Here is a 20,227-nt window from a genome sequence, read left to right on the forward strand (position 1 = left end):
AAATGGGAGATATATGATTTCAAGGTAGTATGACCTCAACCCAAGTAGGAGGACCCCTCCTGGGACACCACAAGTTCTCAGTATAATCTCCATCCAATACATTACAGCATGGATTGCAAGAGGAAACTAAGCTGGGGACTCTAAACCTAAAAGGAGGCTATAGGAAAATAAATATTTAGGACTTCAGCTTGCCAATGGCAAACTTCCTTGTTAGTATTCTCAAGTGGTAGAACTTAATAAATAAAGAATATTCTAGGAATTTATTTCACAGCAAGGTTTTGTTGGCAATAAGTAGTTGGATGGTATTTCTTCTTGCCTAGGAAGATTTAGTTACCATCAAGTAATTGTTAGAAGTCTTAGTTATGGCAAACAAACTAACAGCAGAAGCCACCCTCATGGTTTTAATTCCTAGTGTCCATTATCCATTTATTCTGCCACCTTATGGTTATTTGGTTTCTTCCTTTTTAAGCAGTGTATTCCTAATATCTTGAAGTCTATCTAATCCAGGGGCCCTTAACATTCTTTGTTCTTGGACCCCTTTGGCTGCCTGTGACCCATTTCTCAGACTAGCATTTTAAAATGAATAAAATGAGGGGTGGCTAGGTGACTCAGAGGATAGAGCATAGGCCCTGGAGTCATGAGTACCTGAGTTCAATTCTGGCCTCAGAAACTTAATAATTACCTAGCTGTGTGGCCTTTGGCAAGCCACTTAACTCCATTTGCCTTGCAAAAACTAAAAATATAAATAAATAAATGAATGAATGAATAAATAAATAAATAATAAAATGAAATACATGAGGCTACAATGGAAATAATTTATCTTGAAATAAAAAAAAATTTCCCAACTTGTTCACAGAACTTCTGTAATCCATCTACCAACACCTTGAGGATTCTTGGACTCCAACCTAAGAAATCTTCCAACCCTTCTTCTTTACACTTAAAGAAACCAAGGCTCTCTAATTTGCCCAAGGTCACACAAAAAAGCAGGGGAACAGGAAACTGAACTTAGGTCTTCTGAGGCCAAATTCATTATTCTTTCCATTGGACCATGCAGCCTCATTTCTAGGTTTTGTTGGGAAACTACAGGGTGTTGTACTAAGAGGGAAGATCTGAAATCAGGAAAGAACAGAGTTTGACCCTCAATTCCAACACTAAATACATTTGTGACCATAAACAAAATGATTTCACTATTATGAATCTTAATTTTCTCATCATTAAAATGAAAATACTAATTTTTATAAGCATCTAACATGATCATGATCATCAAATGATTTTGTTATTATAGCAATAGTAGTTAACTTTTATATAGTGTTTGACTTTCAAAGTGCTTTACAAATATTATTTAATATTATTCTAACAACACCCCTATGAAGTAGAGTTTTACTCATTTTGCTCTTCAACACTTTATAAGCCTTTAAAACTGTTCATTTTATACTTAGTAAAGATTCTTTAAATGATGAGTATTTACAGGATTTTTCTCAACTTTTTAAAATGTAATTTTCATTTACTTTTAAAAAATTAATAAGCATCAATTTTCTCTTCCTTCAAACCCACTCCCACTAAAAAATCACAGGAAATATGGATAGTTAAGAAAACAAATTCCCAGACTGACCATATCTGAAACTGAATGTTTCATTCTACAATTTTTATCCATTACTCTCAGACTTGAGGTGGGTAGCATCATTATCAATGGTCCTTTGGAATCATGCTCTTTGACATCCTCCTAGCTCCTAGCTAAACCCACTCCTTTCTTCCCTAATTTTCTATGATATTGTTATCTTTTTTTTTCTTAGTTTTATTGTAGGATAATAATAAATTTTTCACCATACCCCAATGTTCAGTCCAGGACTATTGTTTTCTTTTTCCCCCCTTTACTCAATTCATGATTTCATTCACCAGACTATTATAATAGTCACTTATCTAGCCTTCAAACTCTTTCTTCTCCCCTTTCATCTTTAGGTCATATTAAAGAACATATCTACTTATACATAGATATGAATATGTCTTCCTTTAATCATCATTTCATTCATGATGATATCTTTGATAGTGTAGTCTACTACACTATCACTTTCTCTCCTCCTCAACCTTCAACATTATTCAGGGAAAGAAGGGAAAACAGGGTATTCTATGCAAAAGAAATAATGTGAGCAAAGGCACAAAGACATGAAAGCACAGAATGTGATTAGAATAAAGTGAGTAGTTGAGTTTGGTGGAACTTTGATTATGTAGAAGATTTGCAAGAGATAAGACTAGAAAAAATGAGCAATGCCAGCTAATAAAGTATGTTTAGTACTGGTAGATCATTAAAGGGTTTTGAACTAAATGGTAGCATGAATGCATCTATATGTGAACAAAATTTTTCTGGCAGATGGATAGAGGGTGGGAGACAATGGAAGTGAGAAGGGAAGGAAGGCTTCATGGCACCTATTGCCTGTCCTATTGGAAAGATGAAATCAGCGTTTATAGCACCCCTATTATGTTCCAAATATGCCTAAACATTTTTTTACAAAAATTATCTCATTAATCATTATAACAACTTAATGAAGTCAATGCTTTTATTATTCCATTTTGTAATGGAAAAAACCGAAGCAGAGATTAAATAGCTTTCCCTAAATCGTAGTTTGTAGCAACAATAATAATAATAGTTATAATAATAATAATAAAATTGTATTTATATAACACTAGCCACATCCAAGGTATTGTGTTAAACCCTTGATAATTATTATGTCATTATTATCTCCCAACCACATGAGGAAATAGAAACTACTATTATTCCCATTTTACAGATGAAGAGACGAGACAAATGGAGATTTAAGTGACTTACTTGGGTTTTCACAGTAAATGTCTGATTCAACTTATTTCTTACTGATTCTAAGACCAGTGCTCAATCCACTGAGCCTCCTTGCTGTCTCAAATGAAGTCCTATATAGTGAGAATTGAGAGTAAATTGATAGACATTGCACTTGGAGAATCAACAGGATTCAACAACAGATTAATTGTATTAGTTGTGTGTCTGAGACCAAGGGAGTAGCCAAAGGAACCACAGACTTTTTAAAAGGACAAACTATTAAAATGATCCTTCTAGTTAGAGGTCTATAACCTTGAAATCATGCTGACCTTTCCTTCTCTCAATTGCTCCATATTGAAATCATTGTTTCTCCAATTGCACCTCTTTCAATCTCCATTGCATCTGATTACCAGAAAGGGAATAAGTGGGAAAAAAACTGTTTCATTCTGAAATTGGGTTCTGCCTGTACATGGCTGGCAGTTCCCTCACTTCATTCCTAGGACCCTATTATAATGACACATAAGGATGCCTTGTATGCCATTACTATAAATCACAGCTAATCAGCCTTTATGTAGTAGTTTTAGGTTTGCAAAGCATCATCCACTATTTTGACATGAATTTTATTTTGTGACTAAGCACTTAATTGTCTAGCCAAATTATATTTTTTACCTCTATAGAACCAGTTTGAGGGAAGAAATTTAGTCTTTTATTTATACTTTCTTACAAGACATAGGAAATCTCAATTTCAAAGTTGTCCTTGTACAACTAAAATGATGAATGCAATAACATGATTTTGTATTAAGTTCCTTGTATACCTTTCAGAAATTAAAAGATTCTTGCCTTCCTAGTCTTTAAATATCTATGCATAATCAACGTAATTGAGTATTAGAGTAATTGATCCATCCTTCAAAGGAATAGTTAGAAAACTGAACTATTTTCCACTTATAAAATGGCACAAGTATGTTAAACAGTATTGAGAAATATGGGAGTCCTTGCATGCACATTTCTTATCAGAAGAAGAAAGGAGAAGCTATATAGCCAAATTAAGGAAAAAAATGTTGATTCTTTCTAATATTTTGCATTTCAATTATTAGTTCTTTTGTAGTTAAAGTGATGAGAAGGGAGGAAGAAGCAGAAGATAGGAAACCATGAATTAAGTGAGTTAGATTGAGAGGGAGAGGTGGAAGGAGATTGTGAAACACTATTAACAGAGGAGAGAAATGCCTGGGAGAATAAGGGACCAGTTATGTATGAAATGAAGAAGGTGAGGCTATTGCAAGATAACAGGTATATACATATTAACAGCATATAAGGGAAAATGCAAATTTGGAGAAAATGCTTAAATATAAAATGATCTTCCATTGCCTCAAAGCAGTCTACATATTAAAAGTTAATAGAAATAATATGTAATGTACATTTTTAGAATACCACTGTAATTCTCTTTGATGTAATATGAAACACAATTTTAGCACTTTAAAATATCCAGGGCCTGTGATTTTGTCATTTTAGGCAGATAGGCAGACAGTGCATAGAATACAGGCCTGAAATCAGGAAAAATTTGTCATTCTAAGTTCAAATCTGACCTAGAACACCTCCTAGCTATGTGAACCTGGGTGAGTCACTTAACTGTTTGCCTCATCTGTAAAATCATCAGTTTCCTCATCTATAAAATGAGACAAAGGAGGAAATGACAAATCACTCCAGGATCTTTGCCAAGAAAACCCCAAGGCCAAAAAACCCCATAATTTTCTCAGCATAGAGCTGTAAGTACTTTCTCTGCTGATATAGATTGTGAATTTTCTATGGTTTTGTGAGTTCTGATATTTTTATTTATTTCTATTATTATGGAAATGTAGTCTTCTTAACTTGTCCAACCTGGAAGTGTAGCAGTCACTCACAAGTCATATCCTGGTGTCTAATTGACATCAAAAAGCTTGAACCTTCTCTCTTTCCAACCTGGGCTGGTTTGCCCTTCTTTATTCAGTCCCATGGCCACTGACTGATAGGAGTTCATCATGTTGGTGCAATGCTAAAGGACTCTGAATAGGTAATCCACTAACCTCCCTTTTCCCCAGGAGCAGGAACTGTGGGAGTTTGGATTTTGAATAATGAATGTTTATATATATATGCTTTAAAATCTACCAAAAATGGCTTTTTCCCCCCAGGAAACTATCAACCCTGGAGTTGAACCATCTGCTTTTTCGACCTCATATAACATTTTATTTTGCATTTCTTAAATAAAATTTTCAAAAATTATCACACAATGAATGATTGCTCATAAAGTATGTTTTTTGTATCTCTTCTAGAAGGTAAGAACTTTGTGTTTGTGTGTCTGTATGTGTGTGTGTGTGTGTGTGTGTCTGTATCCACAGTGCCTAGAACAGAAGATTTGGTTAATAGTTGTTAATTGATTGACTGTCAAATCTCCGTTTTAGTTCTATAAGAGCAAAGAACTGTCTTGTTTAAATTTTGTTTCTCCATCAACAAGTATTTCAATGCTCTACACACAATAACTATAAATATATATTGAATTGTACATCCTCCTAATCAGTCTTTTCTTTCTACGCTTTCTTTCCTTGAATCCATCCTATTCCTGCTGATTTTTCAGTCTTTCTAAATCTTGCCTAATCATGCCATTCTCATGCTCAGAATCTACTCTGGTTCCCTAGTGCTTACAAAAGTCTATTCCTCTTGCACTAGCATTCAAGTCTTTCTGTGCTCCATCCTCAAGCTTCCTTTACAACTATATCTCCCACTACCCTCTTATATGTCCCTATACTATGGCTAAAGTAGTTTCCTCCCCATTTTCCAAAACTGGTTTGAACTTTCCAGTTCTTTGGAATATGTACATCATTCTGTACTTACCTTAAATAGTGTTTAAATCCAACTGAAATTCATTCCTCCCACCTCCCCCTGCACTGTCTCTCTGTGGTTCTGTCTCTGTATCTATATCTATCTCCCTCCTTATCTCTCTCTTTCTTCCTTCCTTTATGAATTCTTATTCATCCTTAAGGGACAACTTATTTTCCTTTGTCTTCTTTGTGGGATGAGATATTTATGTAAATTTTATATACATTGTCTTCTAGGTTGCTTAAAGAGAATGAAGTGTTTTATTCAACTTTGTGTCCCCCCCCCCACAGGATTAAGTTAAGGCCATGTATATAATACTTGTTGAACAATAAGAAATATTTGTTGAATATATAAATTAATCAATAAATTCCGAGGAGAATGTCACAAGTAGTGTTTGGAGTCCTTTAGTTGAAATTTGCAACAGAGAAATATAGGGGTAGAGTGAGGGCTTGGGACCCTCTTGTTGGACTACCTTAACAGGAAATTAACACCTAAATTCCCTTGGGCTAATTCTAACTGGAACCAGTCTGAATTTGGCTCCAAAACAGAGCTTACTTACTGCATACTTAATCCCTACATAAATAAGAATGAAAATAAGTTGCAAATATCATGTTCCTTTGTATTTACAATTTCCACTTACATTTAGATGCTACAGTCTTTTCCCAATTCTATCCAAGTTGCATATTCTGTAATTGGCTGCATCTTTTTTTCAAATGGCATTTTCAATGCATTTCTTCTTTCAACTGAATAAAAGCAGTAGATTAGCAAAATGGTATGCCAGAATTCAATTTCTTCTCCTAAAAAAAAGGTTAAAATGCAAGGGGAATTCATAGAACACTTTTGTGTAAAGTAAATGAAAACAGCATATGTTTAACATTAAACCAAATTGGGAACCATTTTTTTCTTTTAAAAAAAAACTGCTGCAAAAGATAAGAATTTTTCCTAACTAAAATTAAATTAGCGATCCTAAAAAAAGACTACTACCTTTTAATCAGCAAAACTTTCAACTTGCTACTAGTATGTGATTTTATTTTTTCTTTGATTTTCGGAATGTAACTTAGAGGAAAACACCCTACACTAGGCGGCAGAATGCATGAGTATTAATTTAATCCCACCATTTGGCTACCATGTCATCAAGAATGTTATTTAACCTCTCTGAATACTTGTTTTCTTATCATTAAAATGGAGGCACCTGCTGACTACCATACCAGACTGTCAAGTAGATCAAATGAGATATTGTGTATGAAAGCTCTTAGAAAAATATGGAACAAATAACTACATATAATGCAAATGAAAACAAGATCAAAAAGTAAGTGAAATCAGATTAAATGCAGTGTTAAATTTGTGAATAGAAAAAAAATAATGGAACAGAATGCCCTCCTTTTGGGTACAGAATGTATCGCATTATCTTACATGGTCATTTTAACAAAGTTTGTTTAACCATTTAATTTTTAGTGACTTGTAGGGAAGGAAGTTATAGTAGAAAATAGCCATAAGGTAGAAGAGAAAAGGGAATCAAAATTTTACAAAATCTAAAACATCATAGAAAGTCCTATTTTTATCTATATAACCAAACAATGCTTTTAGTCGGAAAATTTTGGTATATGCATTCTTACTGATGAGGAACATAGAAAGAATACTGGCAAACTGAGAGGTAATACTATGAAAATATTGATTCTACATGAAAATGGACAGCCAATACCATATGTTTTGGCATTTGGGAGCTTTCTATATTTTGGTTCATGGCAATATTTATAAGTATACACAGTACTTTTAAATTAATTATGATACATTGTCAAATCCTTTAATATTATAAATGTTGAAAATGAGACAACTGAGGGAGCACTATTAATTTTTACCTTTTAGATAATAAGTTGATAATAAATTCATAGTTCTTCCTTTTCAGTAGAGTATGCAAATCATACTTTTTTAATTCTCTGCTTGCTCTTTTAAAATGCTCAGCACAGCGAAAATAATTCTCTTGCTTGTTTTTGTTGAATTATTCTCAACTACCTTTTTTTTTTGGTCAATCAGTTGTAGCCAACTTTCTGTGACCTCATTTCGGAGTTTGTTGGCAAAGATACTGGAGTAGATTTCCATTTCCTTCATTGGTTCATTGTAGAGATGAAGAAACTGAGTTTCTGTGAGGAAATAGGGTCAAGTAACTTACCCAGGGTCACAAGGTCTGAGATCGACTTTGAATTCAGGCTTTCTTTATACTAGGATTGGCATATAATCCAACATGCCACTTAACTTGAAATTCTTTAGAATTTCAATAAAATATGCGTTTGAGAGTGACATTGAGAAAGTAAAGTTGTATTCAAGCCATGCCTTCACTACCTCAAAATGATTTTATCTCTTTAAGAACAATGTTTAAGGGTAACTTTTTCTTTTGGGGGGGGATAGAAGTAATAATGGATTTTATTGTTGTTGCTTTTAATATTAAGGAAATTCAAGGCAACAATTTATGTTAGAATGTCTTCAGGAATGGCCTTTTGATTCAAGAAGGAATAATTCAATGCTGAAAATCTATGTAAGTGTGAGAATAATTATACAAGGCAGGTGCAAGAACAATAAACATTTGTTTTGACATTGGGAAAGATTAAATTGCCACAAAAGTTAATATTAATCCCCAAAGTAAATTTACTACCCCAGTACTTTTAATTACAGAACTAGTCTGGGTCACAGCATATGATTTTCATTATATTCAAAATTTTATTCAATTAATAGCCTTTCAACCTGACTTCACCCCATTTCCCTTTTGTTCACACCTCTAGAAACAGAAATATATGTAAAATATTTTTGAAGGTGTGGAAATCACTTTTATGTTCCTGAGTATATACTGCACAAAATACATAGTGAGAGAACAAACTAATTTTAGTCAATGCTGGGAGATTTTCTGTAGAACTGAACTATGTAACAAATCACTGAGATTCAGCTTATTTGTCCTTCCCATCACTGGCTTCTCAAATTCAATTTTGTGGTTTCCTATCAGGGAACTTTGCCTTTCCCTTCATCTAATATTCTTTGGCATTGCACATCTGCAATAAATTTAAAAGTGGTCAATTCCAGAAGTGGCCACTCTAATAAATTTTGTGAGAATTTCTTTCAGATAATATCTATTTGCCATGGATTTCCCATATGAGTTTTATTGGAAGGACAATTTATAACATCAATATACAAATATCTTCTCATCAAATGCATCTTTAATAATAATAAAATTAGAAAATTTTCACCAAGCAACAACCATGCAAGATATTAAGTTAGGGGCTAAGAATGAAAAGATGAAATAGGAAAATCTTGCTTTCAAAATATTTGTACTCTAATGAGGAATTATATGTCCTTAAACAAAGAGAATACAAGACATAGTTTAAATTCAAAGGAGAAATTCTCAAAGATTATGGATAGTGTGAGGATAGAAAAATCACTTATCTGAGGGATGGTAAGAAGACTTCATGGAGAATGTCATATTAGAATTGGCACATGAAAGAAGAGATGAATTTCAGTGTGGTATGGCAATTAGGATGTTTGATATCATAAAGGTTGGCAATGTTTTTTGTCAAGGGCTATTTTTTCTTGATATTTTATTTTTATAAATACATGTTATGAAAGTTTTACAACAAATTTATGTATTTACACTACAAAATTTCCTTCCACACTTCTTTCCCACTCCCATCCCCTCAGTGGCAAACAGTGAGGTTAACATTGTACATACCTATTTGTGATAAACATATTTAAAGATTAGTTATTTTCAGTGGGAGGAATTGGGATTAAGGGAAAGAGAAACATAAGAGATAATTTTTATAAAGTGTTTATCAGATTTTTTTTTGGTTATGTTTTGTTTTATTTTGTTTTTCTTCCTCTGAAGTGGGATAGCATTGTCCATAGCTGGTCTTATAGTATTCTCTGGCTCTCTGAACTGCTGAGAACATTTGCATCCATCAGGATTAATAATCTCACAATGTGTTGTTAATATGTACATTGTTCTCTTGGTTCTGCTTCCTTCACTCAGCATCAGATCCTGTAATTCATTCCATGCTTCTCTAGTCTGACCTTTATGTTTATAGAACAAAAATATTCCATAGCATTCATGTACTGTAACTATTCCCCAATTGATGAGCATCCCCCCAATTTTCAATTTTTTGCCAATAAAAAAAACTGTTATGAATATTTTGGAATATGTGGGACTTTTCTTATTTTTTATGATTTCCTCTAGCTATATCAGCATAAAATTGGAATTGCTTGGTCAAAGGGATTGAACAGTTTTATTTTTCTTTGGACATAGTTCCATATTGCTTTCCAGAAGGGTTGGATCATTTCACAACTCCACCAGCAATGCAGTAAGATCCCAATCTTCCCACAACCTCTTCAAAATTGATCCTTTTCCTGTTTTGTCATCTTAGCTAATCTGATAGGTATGAGGTGATACTTCAGAGTTGTTTAATTTGCATTTCTCTAATCAATAATGACACAGTATTTTTTTATATGATTGTATATAGCTTTAATTTCTTCATTTGAAATCTGTCTATTCATATTCTTTGACCATTTATCAATTAGGGAATGACTTTTAACCTTATAAATTTGATGCAATTCTCCCTATATTTTAGAAATGAGAACTTTATCAGCATTCCTAGTTGTAAAAATTGTTTCTTTTTGATTTCCTTCTTAATTCTGCTTTCCTTTTGATAGCATTGATTTTATTAGTGCAAAAACATTTTAAATAAATATAGTCAAAAATCCTTCATTTTGCAGTTTATAATGTTCTCTATTTCTTTTTTGGTCATAAGTTTGTCTCCTTTCCATAGATCTGATAGATAGCATTTCTTCGTCTATTAATTTATCCACGATGTCACACTTTATGTCTTAATCTTGTACCATGGGGTGTGAAATGTGGGTCTATGCCTAGTTTTATCCCATATTATTTTACAGTTTTCCCAACAATTTTTGTCAAATAGTGAGTTCTTATTCCAGAAGTTAATTCTTTGGGTGGTTGAAATAGTGGATTACTGTACTAATTTACTACTCTTTCTTTTGAACCTCTCCTAATCTAATAATTCATTACTCTATTTGTTAACCAGTACCAGGCAGTATTGATGACTGCTGTTTTATAGTATAGTTCTAGATCTGGTAGAGCTAGGCCACCTTCCATTCAATTTTTCAGCAGTTCCTCTGATATTCTTGACCTTGCTCCAGATGAATTTTGTTACTCTATTTTTCTAGCTCAGTAACATTGTTATCTGGTAGTTTTTATTGGTATGGAACTGAATAAGTAATTTAATTTGGGTAGAATTATGTCAAATTAGCTCAACTTAATCATGAGCAATTGACATTTTTCCCATTATTTAGATCTGACTTTATTTGGATGAGAAGTGCTTTATAGCCATGTTCATACAGTTTCTGGTTGTATTGGGAAGTAGATTCCCAAGTATTTAATGTTGTCTATAGTTACTTTAAATGGCATTTCTCTATTTCTTGCTCTTGTGTTTTGTTGATCATATATAAAAATGCTGATGATTGATGTGGGATTATTTTATATCCTGCTACTTTTTTGAATTTGTTAATTATTTCAAGGAGGTTTTTTTAGATGATTGTCTCAGGTTGTCTAAGTATACCATCACATCATCTGCAGTGAGTGAAAGTTTTGCTTCCTCATTCCCAGTTCTGATTCCTTCAATTTCTTTTTCTTCTCTTATTTTTACTCCTAGCATTTCTAATACTATATTCAATAATAACGGTGATAATGGGCATGTTTGTTTCACCCCTGATTTTACTGGGAATGTTCCAAGTTTATCCCCATTACATATAATATTTATTGATGGTTTTAGATAATTCTATTTATTATTTCAAGGAAAACTCTATTTATTCCTAATATGTCTAGTGTTTTTAATAGGAATGGATGTTGTATTTTGTCAAAGGCTTTTTCAGCATCTATTAAAATAATATTATGATTTCTTTTGGTTTTGCAAGTTTGACAATTTTTAAGGGTGAAATTTGGGATTATTCAAATTTCTAAATATAATTCCCCAAAGAGAATTAAGTATAATCTCCTCCTCTTCCTCCTCCTTCTACTCAATCACAGACATAGACACACACACAGACTCACACTCAGACACACACACACACACACACACACACACACAAACAAAAAAAAATACACATACACATCTGACATAGATTCTGAAAATGGATCACAAAATGGGTCCAGGAAAACATATAAAATTATTTGAAAATTTGGCCATTTGAATTAGGGATTGAGACAAGATGGAAGAGTAGAGGCAGCAATCTAGTGAAATTCTCTCCACATTCCCCTCCAAACTACTTTAAAATAGAACCTTAAGTTAAATTCTGTAACATCAGAGCAAAGAAATGATCAAGGTGCGAGGGTTCTTCAGACTAAAGTTAAGACTTCCACGGGAACGGTCTGTGATAACCAGAATGGTGACAGGCACAAATTGTGATCCATGGAACCTCCTGCTGTGGAGGTAGTACAACAATGGCCAGAAGAACTCCCAGACCTTTCAGCCCAGAGGAAGCAAAGGGGTCAGATACTTGGTCAGAAAGAGATTCCAGAAGATCATTTGCTGACATTGAGTTCAGGCTCTGGGAATGTATCATAACTCTTTTATCCATTTGCAGTTCTGGGTCATATTTTCACAATGAAGAGGAGTTACTGTAGTTAGTCCCAAGGGAGTAGGGACCATGAGCACAGTTCTAAGATAAAAAGATGTATTATTAGCACCTGCAGCTAGAGGAGTGCAAAAAATATGTTTCAGTTTTAGGGTCTGGAGGAGAGCTAGCACTTGTACCTGCAGGAGACCAAGGAGCCTTGTTGGGTAAAGACCAGAGCATATACTAAGAGAAGAAAGACTATTCCTCTCCCCTCATCAGACCACCTTGGAATCATTGAAAACATTTAAAATCCCAAAACTAACTCTCAAAAATATACTTGAAAAAGGATTAAAGCTTTTCTGGTGATCACCCCCCCCCCCAAAGTTCAACCTGAAAATAAAGTTTAAAGTAAAAAAAATAGACTGGAAAATGAGCAAACAGCAACAACAGAACTTCATTATAACTTCCTTGGTGGCAAGGAAGACCAAGACAGAAGCTCAAAAGAAGACAATAATTTAAAATAGTTCCACACAAAATTACAAACAAAAGCACCTCTAATTAGACATTGGAGAAACAAGAATTATTAGAGCAATCTTAAAAAACGATATATAACTTCCAAGAATATTATCAGTCTAGGATGGCTATTAAGAATTTATATAGACAGAGGGCATGCATGTGTATTGATTATTTTGGAATTATTTTAGAAATTTAAACAATGAAGAAAGAAGGATACACTGGAAGAAAGGGGAAGGAAAAGATAGAATTATCACATGAAAAAATGAAGAGCTCAAGGAAGAACTTGTTCAGTAGAAGGGAAAATGGATTAGAGTGTCACACTTGAAACTCATTGAAACTGATTCAAAGAAGGGAATATACATACATACATATATTTATATGTACATACATATATGTATGTCAACATGCATACATATATATACATGCATGCATGCATGCATACATTCAGCTTGCTATAAAAATGTATCTTCCTAGCAGAGTAGTATGAAGTGAAGGGGATGTCAGAAAAGGGTTGGGTTATAAAAGAGAAGGTGAATTAAAGGAATAGGTTGTCATAGGAAAAAGAGAGAGAGAGAGAGAGAGAGAGAGAGAGAGAGAGAGAGAGAGGACAAACAGAAGAAAATAGGAGGTAACAAAATATATCTGTGAGTATGAATGGGTTAAACTCATCTATAAAACAGAAACAGATTTCTGATTAAAAATCAAAATCCAATAACATGATATTCACCAAAACAAAAACAAAAACAAAAAATACTCAAAACAGAAAGATATGCAGTATTAAAATAAGGAACTGAAGCAGAATCTATTACGGCATCAGGAGGATCTGCATTCAAATGTGGCCTCAGACACTTAATACTTGCTTAGTTGTGTGACCTTGAGGAAGTCACTTAACCCGACTGCCTTGCAAAAAACAACAACAACAAAATAAAATAGCAGAGGTACCAGTCATGATCTCTGACCAAAAAAAAGCAAAAATAGACTCATTAAAAGAGGTAACCAGGGAAATTACATTTTGCTAAATGACACCATTGACAATACAGTAATATCCATTTTTACCCCACCACAAGCAGCCTTATTTCATAAATATATAGGGGATTGAGTCAAATTTACAAATTTACAATTTACAAAAAATAAGTCATTCCTTGATGGATAAATGTTCAAACAATATGCATTCAGTTTTACAAAAGAAGAAATCAAAGCTATATATAGTCATAGGGAAAAATATTCTAAGAGAAATGTAAATTAACACAAGTAGATATCACCTCACAGCATTCAAAGATGGTAAATAGTAGAAGGGATGTGGAAAAATGAGTCCAGCTTGATGGTACATTGGATAGAGCATTGGTCTTGGAGTCAGGAGAACAGGAATTCAAATCCTGCCGCAGACACTTGAAGTTTACTAGCTGTGTGATCTTGGATAAGTCATTTAATCCTTACTGCCTCATATCCAGGACCATCTCCAGTGATTCATATCTGACCACTGGACCCAGATGGCTCTGGAGAAAAAAGTGAGGCTGGTGACTTAGCTCAGCAACCCATACCTCAAATCCAGTTAATGTGCTTGTCATGGCATCACCTCCCTTGACGTCATGGTCTTCTTCAAGGATAAAGGGCAAATGTCATCATCATCATCATCATCATCATCATTATCATCATCATCATTAAATATTAAATGTCTTAGGCCAGATTTGAACTCAGGTTCTACTATGCAACCTTGCTGCCTTATTTCAACTATTCTTAAGAACAATTTGGAACTATGTCCATATGTTGCTGAGAAATATAGTCTACTAAAGACTTCAGGGTTTCTAACAAAGTGAAAGAATTCACTTAAAAGACAAACTCTTAATTCAGAAGAATTAGTGTCAAAAAAGGTTTATTTTTGTATTACTGTGGCTTGCAGTAGCTAGGGGAAAAAAGACTAAAGGCAGTTGTCTGATCCTGTGAGGGCTTTAGTAGCAGTGATGCAGGGAAATGATGAGAATTCTGAATTAGCAGAACAAAATCTTTCAAATGTGTGGAGGTCCCTACCCTTGATACTCTGCTGCCCTTGGACACTCTTGATTGTATCCAGCCTCCATTTGACTCTGTTGCATCTTATCTTCCATTTACCCCCTGACTTAACTTTGGCTTGGACACTGGCAGGCAGGAAAAGGACTAGCATGTAGAATGCCAGGGGAAGTTACCTGATTCTGAGGTGAAAGATCATATCCCAAGCACTACCTCTGTCTAGTCCACAAGGGAGGGGTGTGTAATCAGGAAAAACTGCCCCTTCATGCTCTCTTGCTTCTACAAACCTCCCAACTAGAAGGATGGGTTATCCCCTGACTTTTCATTGAATCATGTGGAGCACCATAGGTTTCACCATGTGGCCCAGTTAACCCAAGACTCATGGCTGCCTGCCCTTCTTTCTCTCTCTCTCTCTCTCTCTCTCCAAACTTCAGCTGAGCCTGCCAGCTGACCTACCAAATCCACATGACGTTTCTTTAACTCTTCTTACATTTACCTATCATTTTCTTATGTGTTGTAACTTTAATTTATTTACATATTACTAAAATATTCTTGGTTAAGAGTAAACATAATACCCCTCCCCCAAAAATATAAAATCTCATGAGAAATAAAATATAGAATGAGAAAAAATGTATTTCAGTCTATTTTCTGATACCATCAGCGCTGTCTCTGGTGGATGACTTTCTTTATCTTAAGTCCGTCATAGTAATTACTTCCATATTTTTCCACAGTTGTTATTATATTTTATTATATTTTCTTTCTCCTCTCACTCTGTTTCTTTTCAAAAATGTGCTATGGGGCAACCAAGTAGCACAGGAGACAGATCACTGACCCTGAGGTCAAGAGGCCTCAAGCCCACATTCCCACCCCAGAGAACTAACAACTACCTGGCCCCAAGGTACTGGAAACACCATCCAATCCCAACACCTTGCAAAATGTAAAAAATGAAACTGTGTTATATCTGACTATTCTCTCTTATGATATACCCTCTCCTCTATGGCCTAGACCCCTCCATCCCCTTCCCCAGTCCCTCTTCTGTCCTTTTTTTTCTGGATATCTAAACCCTATTGAGTGTGTATGCTGTTTCCTCTCTGAGCCATTTCCAATGAGAATGAAGGCTTGCTCATTTTCCCTTGCCTTCTTTCCTTCCACACCATTGCAAAAGCTACATGAAATATCTTTTATATGAAATATCTTAGCCTTTTCTACCTCTCCTTTCTCTGACTCCAAGTACATTTCCCTTTCAACCCACTGACTTCATTTTTACCATATATTACATCTTCAAATTCAGCTTTTTCCTGTGCCTCATCTATAAAAGCTCCTTCTACCTACTCTACTAAATGAGAAGGTTCACATGGGTATTATCAGTATCATCTTTCCATGCAGGAATACATGTAGTTTATCATCATTAAATCCCTCATAATTTACCCTTCACCTCCACTCTCTATGCTTCACCTGAGTCCTGTATTTGAAGGTCAAACCTTCTGTTCAGCTCTGATCATTTCTACAGAAACATTTGAAATTCCCATGTTTCATTGAAAGTCTATCTTTTCCCTTGGAAGAGGATGTTCAGTTTTTCTGGGTACTTGATTCTCTGTTGCATTCCTAGCTCTTTTGCCTTCGGTAATATTATATTCCAAGCCCCACAAGCCCTTAATGTAGTTGCTTCTTAGTCCTGTGTGATCCTGACTACAGCTCCATGATATTTGAATTGTGTCCTTCTGGCTGCTTGTAATATTTTCCCTTTAACTTGGGAATTCTGAAACTTGTCTTTAATATTCCTGGGGGGGGGTGGATCTCTTTCCAGGGGTGACTGGTGGATTTTCTCAATTTCTATTTTGCCCTTCGCTTCCAGGATATCAGGGCAATTTTCCTTTAGAAATTCTTTAAAAATGAAGTCAATGCTCTTTTCCTAATCATGACTTTCAGAGAGACCAATAATTTTTAAATTATCTTTCATAGATCTGTTTACCAGATCAGTTGTTTTATCAATGAGATATTTCATGGTTTCTTCTAATTTTTCATTCTTTTTTTTGTTGAACTATTGTATCTTCATTTCTTGCAAAGTCATTAGTCTTCTTTAGCTCCATTCTACATCTGAAAGATTTGTTTTCCTCACAGAGCTTTCTTATCTCCTTTTCTATCTGGTCAATTCTGCTTTTTAATGCATTCTTCTCCTCAATAACTTTTTGACCTAAGCTAGTTTTTAACATGTTATTTTCTTCAGTATTTTCTTTGGATTTCCTTGACTGAACTGCTGATTTTATTTTTCCATCTTTTCTACATCTCTCTTATTTCTTTTCCCAATTTTTCTTTTATCTCCTTTACCTGATTTTCAAATTGTTTTTTGATCTCTGTCATAGCCTGAGCCCAACTTCTATATTTCATAGTCTTTTTTTAGGTTTTTGCAAGGCAAATGGGGTTAAGTGGCTTGCCCAAGGCCACACAGCTAGGTAATTATTAAGTAGCTGACACCGGATTTGAACCCAGGTACTCCTGACTCCAAGGCCGGTGATTTATCCACTACTCCACCTAGCTGCCCTATTTCATAGTCTTTAGAGGCACAAGCTTGGACTTTCTCATTTTCATATTGAGTATTTTGATCCTCCATGAGCCCAAAGTAATTGTCTATGGTCAGGTTCCTTTTTTTTTCTGTTTACTCATTTCCCCAGCCTGTGCCTAGTTTGGGGGTGCTTCAGAACTTTTGATTTTTATTGGGACACACTTCCACAAGGACCTCAGTGTGTGAGGCTCTGACTGCTCTCTTGGTCTGTGAATGACCACAAGCTCACCCCTCTGCCCAGAAACTGTGTGAGGGTGTGTGTATGGGGCGGGGGGTCCCTTCTCTACAAGGGGCTTAGACTGTGACCAGGGTCTGAATGTGGGCAGAGACCCAGAGTCCTGATCCAGGGACAGAGGACAGATCAGGGCATTCTCCCTCCACTCCCTTACCTTCTTGGGCTGAGCACTCAGGGAGCAGCTGCCTGGAGGCTCCTGCTGGATGACTCCATGGGCCTGCTTCATTTTCCTGGGATCTGTGCTGCACTGAGTACCATAGCCATGCTGAGGGCCTGGGCTTGGTGCTCGCTGTGGCAGAGGTATCACTGCTGATCGTCTAAGTTGTGCTTAGTGCTCCCTGGGGTGCAGGTCAGGAAACTGTTTCTGCTGCCGGGAGCAAGCACTCCCAGGCACTCTGGAGCTGTTCCGGGGATGGGGGGGGGGGGGGCTAAAGCTCCTTCCCTTCCATGCAGTGCCCCTCTTCCAATACCATAGAATAGAGCTTCCCACTAATTTCCAGGTTAGCTTGGACTGAGGCATTGCCTCACTGGGGAGAAATTACAAGGACATTTCAATGGGAGTGGGGTTGGGAATGGGGGAGAAAGGGAGCAATCAAGAAGGATATAGGGGCAGGAAAGTTTATTTGGGGAATCATGTTCTCCAAGAGTGAGCTGGCTTCCCTAAGAGAGAACCAATTTAACTGAGGAAAGGGTGAACTTTTAAGGATCAGGAAGATGAGGTAATTAGGGATAGTAGATGGGAGATGAGGTAATTACAGACATGTAGATGGGGGAAGAAGCTCAAAAAGCAAAGATGAGATAATTATGTCTATGCAGAATAGAGCAGGGGTTCAAAGACTTAATCCTTTCAATCTAGGCCAGTGATTCATGGTTTTGTTGATAGGGGCTTATCTTCATCCTAGAGGCAAGAATTTACCAATCCTTGCCAGAGTGGGGAACAGTACTTACTTAAAGTTCACTGGCCTCATCTGACCATTTTGGGCAATGGGATAGAGAGGATTATATAGGAGGTTCATTGACCTTGAGCAAAGGGATAGAGGTTAATGTTAAATGTATGATATAAGGTCAGCTCAGACGGAACAGAATAATTATATCTTTTTTTTTATCCAGTTTTTCCTCTATTACAAAAAGACTATTAAACTGCATACCCTTTGACCAAGCAATACTACCAGAAGGTTTATATATCAGTGAGATCAAAAAAAGATGAAAAGGACCTATGTGTACAAAAAATATTTGTAGCAGCAATTTTTGTGGTGCCAAAGAATCAGAAATGGAGGACTTGTTTAGCAAACAGAAAGTGGCTGAACAAATTATATAAAATGATTTCAATGGAACACTATTGTACAAAAAGAAATCACTAGGAGGATAGTTTCAGAAAAACCTGGAAAGACCTTTTCAAATTGATGCAGAATGAAGTCAACATAACCAGATCAATATACATAGTAAAACAATGCTGTTTTATTGTTCTCCCTTTGTTTTCAAAGAGAACATCATGAAGGTGAAGTTTTGACATGCATGTGATTTAGATATAATTGGGCAATATTGCACAGAGTTGTGGCCCCACTCTCTCCTCCAGAGTCATCAGAAAGGGGAAAGAAAAAAGAGACAGAGAGAGAGAGAGAGAGAGAGAGAGAGAGAGAGAGAGAGAGAGAGAGAGAGAGAGAGAAATTTCTGGATAATTAATAGTCAATTCATTTATTTATTAGGTTAGCTGGTGAGAAATAAATTGACAATCTGGACAAGTGAAAATCAACTTTGGTTGATATCTAATGAGGAGGTGGGTTAAAAGTCTTCTTCTATTCCTCCTGATAAGAATATGAGCATCTCCAGCAAACTGGGCAAGGAAAATCATTTCTAACTTAACTTCTTCAGCTAGTTTTCCCCTTAATGAGCTAAGTTCCCTTAAACTCTGATGGAGAAAAGCAAGGATAAGGGGACTTCACTTCAGGCAAAGGCTCACCCAGACTAGATTCTGTTTATTCTCTAAATAGAAATTAGATGACCCAGTCATCTGAGATCCCATACAACAAAGATATGTCTAGTGAGTTAAAAGCAAATATTATCAATCAGTCTTATTCTTAGAGATTGACCCTTTCAAGAGGTGAATTTTACCAGAAATGAAAGCAAAATGGTGGATAAAACCATAATAATTATATATATATATATATATATATATATATATATATATATATATATATATACACACATATTTTTTCTCTCTTCCCCCCCCACACCTTTGATTCACTTGAAAGTGTCAATAATGAATCATTAACTGATAATCTGGTACTTACTAAGATTGAAGCAGTAACACCTTAATTTTGTTTAGAAGAAAAGAATTTTAATGCAATCAAATCCCTTAGAGGAGAGTAATTCCTAGAATATCTTGTGTTACCTAAATGTAAAAATCAATTTTATTTAGATTTATTATTTAATTCTTAGGTGGTAACCTAGGTATTGAAAATGTTTTGGAATGAAAACATACTTTTTGGAAAGAAAACATACTTTATTATAAATGACTTATTTGATATATACTTTTTTGAAATTGATTGCTTAATGTATTTATACATCCCTTCCCACAACCTTTTGCTATAATTGAAGTTAATTTGGCAACTTATAAACTAATTTAAATTAATTTTTGCATGAGATATTCTTTTTTATA

The sequence above is a fragment of the Macrotis lagotis genome, chromosome 8 (genome assembly GCF_037893015.1).
Source record: "Macrotis lagotis isolate mMagLag1 chromosome 8, bilby.v1.9.chrom.fasta, whole genome shotgun sequence".
Lineage (NCBI taxonomy): Eukaryota > Metazoa > Chordata > Mammalia > Peramelemorphia > Peramelidae > Macrotis > Macrotis lagotis.